A 2,976-nucleotide genomic window follows, 5' to 3' on the forward strand; every position below is an offset into this window, starting at 1 on the left:
GCTGCATCAGGAGCTGAGCCGGCCAAAGCAGATGACCATCCTGGGTGGGAACAGCACTGCCAAGTTTGATGGAGACACAGTGACCAGGGTAAAGTGCCCAAGCTCTCTGTCAAAAGGTAATCAGCATGAGGGTCCTAACTATCCCTTCAGGACAGGGGGCAGGGAACAAAAGAGTTTACCCTGCCACAATACAACCCTACTTTACTTGGGAGACCCAGGCATGCGACTTTTCCCAACATACAACCGTTCAGACCCTGACCTCTCCCTGACCACAGAGGTATCTTACATACACACTTAACATATGTTTAACACATAGTAAGTACTTAATGAAAGAGAGCAATTAAAACTATTATTATGATGTTCCAAGACATGCATTTCTCTCTTCCCAGTTGTCTTATCTACCCAAGACCCTGATAAAAAAAAGTCAAGGGTAAGTGCCCCTCTAGCACACTTGGGGTCTTCGAAGCCAAGTTCCAAACTGAAACTACCAGCAAGAAATTCTTCCAGGACGGGGGAGCTCAGCCTCAAGTATGCTATGGACCCCATGACACAAGCTGTGAGAAGCCCCTGGTAAGAACTGCTGCGGGCAGGAAACAGCCCCTTAGACTGCCCCCTCACCTCTTACCTTGCTACTAGGGTGAGGATGGGTAGGGGGAGAACTGCAGGGAGAAGAATCTGATGTTTAAATTCTGACTCTTGCCCAACTCAGAGCAATTTTGAGCAAGTGAACCCCTCCACACAAACGTTTCCTCTCCTGCCAAAAGAAAGAGAAAATACGGTGGGTGCGGTGGCTCACGCCTGTAATCCTAGCACTTTGGGAGGCCGAGGCAGGAGGATTGCTTGAGGCCAGAGGTCGAGACAAGCTCTGAGCAAGAGTAGGACCCGGTCTCTACAAAAAATACAAAAATAAGCCAGGCGTGGTGGCACACGCCTGTAGTCAGTCCCAACTACTCGGGAGGCTGAGACGGGACAATAGCTTGAGTTTTGAGGTTGCAGTGAGCTATGATGACGCCACTGCACTCTACCCTAGGTGACAGAGTAAGATCTTGTCTCCAAAAAGAAAAAAAAGAGAGAGAGAAAATAAAATGGGCCCTGCTTACTAAGCACTAGAGATTGTATTTTTACCTGTGAGGGGATAAAGTCACTTAGCTGACAGAGGGTGCTGGATGCACTCTATCCCCTCCCAATGGGGCAGGCTCACAGGCACCGCCCGAGGATCAAACCACCACCAGGATCGCCTACATGCCCTTGTTTTCTGAAAGCGTGAAGCTGTGTGAGCCCACGAGCAACAGCATCAAGTCTGAGGCAAGCAGTTTCTCACCTGAGCACAGGAAATCATTCAGGTACAAAGGGGAGGCTGAGTGACCCCCCAGACACAGGAATGTAGTTTGCAAAGAAAGCCAGCGTCACAGGGAGACATGACTCAGTTCCAGCCCAGCCCCATAATCTCTCTATTTTTACAGGCCAGTCCAGCTGCCTGAAAGCCAGCTCCAGAAGCATTTGTGCCTCAAAAATGGAAAATCAGAGAGACTGCCCAAATAACCTACATGAAAATACACGGTTCAGCACACACACTTCCTAACCAGCTCAAATTGGAAACTGAGGTCTCAAGATGGCTACCTCACATCCTAGATGCAGCGTTCTCATTGGGACTGCCCAGCCACACCCTAACCCTAATCCAGCTCTCTTTGACACTAACTCAACAAGGGTGAGTAACCTCTTTAGAAAGGAATGATGCACTACAAGTCCTGAAGGTCAGCGTGTTCCAGGAGATCCAAAGGAAAAGGAGGTCAGAGTGACTCCTTCTTACCAATGTAACAATGGCAAAGTGTCAAGGCTTTTGCAGTCAGTACTAGCAACTAATTATATTCTATTTGAGCCACAGTGTCTGCTCAGTGGTTCTTTTATTTTGTTTTTACATTGTTTAATTCAGATATCATTCACAAACCATAACGCTCACCCTTTTAAAGTGTACTAGTCAACGCCTTTTAGCATGGCTCACTGCTTCTTAAGTCTAAACTTGAGAGTGGCAAAGGCAGCATAGGAAAGGAAGGAGAGCAAGAGGGTCTGAATTTGAGAAAAGAAAAAAAATCTTCTATGTAGAGGAAGGTTTCCAAAGCTCAAGAAAGGGAGATTCTGATAAAAACCTAAATACTAGGTCTTTTGCTTGAAATTTTTTACCATATTGGCAACAGGATTATGTACTGGATCTAAAGCCTATTATTTTGAAAAGTGTGCATAGCCCCAGGGCCCTGCTTTCCTCAGTCTAGAAAAAGCATATCACACTGCCCCCTAGCAGCCAACCTGGGAAATGACAGCCAGCTAGGAGCTGGACAACTTGGCATCTCTGCCCTGTAAGACGTGCCCTGTTCTCACACTTAAAGGCAGAGAAATTGGGGTAGAGGGCGGGTGTTAAAAATTTCCGCCAATGCCTACTAAACACTGAGCTCACCTGAAATAGAATCTATCTGCTTCCCCTATACCTTAGTCTCTGCTTGAAAACAGATAATAAATTCCTTTGTTAAGGAAAAAAAGGGATTTAAGATTTCCAAAGCCATCTGGGCCTATTGAAGTGAGTTGTTCCTAAGAAATAGTGGCATCCCACAAAAATCAAGTTAAAACTGGAACCCATGCTGAAATAAAACCAAGCTGTGCAGAAGGGACGTAACAATAGTCTAGCTGAATGCCACCTCTGCCAAGGAAAGGGGCTGGCTTGCAAAATAGCTTACTTGTGTATAATATAATCTCAAAAGTAGAAACTTAGAGTAGGATCCTGTCTAGAGCCTGCATTCCTTGGGGTTTGTTTTTTTTAAATAAACTTTTGTATTTTGGAATAATTTTATATTTACAGAAAGTTGTAAAAACAGTACAGAGACTTGTATACTCTTCACCCAATTCCTCTAATGTTAACATCGTATATAACTATGGTACATTTGTCAAAACTAAGAGATTAACATTGGCATGTTCTATGAACTC

The sequence above is a fragment of the Propithecus coquereli genome, unplaced genomic scaffold, assembly GCF_000956105.1.
Source record: "Propithecus coquereli isolate 6110/MARCELLA unplaced genomic scaffold, Pcoq_1.0 Scaffold580, whole genome shotgun sequence".
NCBI classification, from domain to species: Eukaryota; Metazoa; Chordata; class Mammalia; order Primates; family Indriidae; genus Propithecus; species Propithecus coquereli.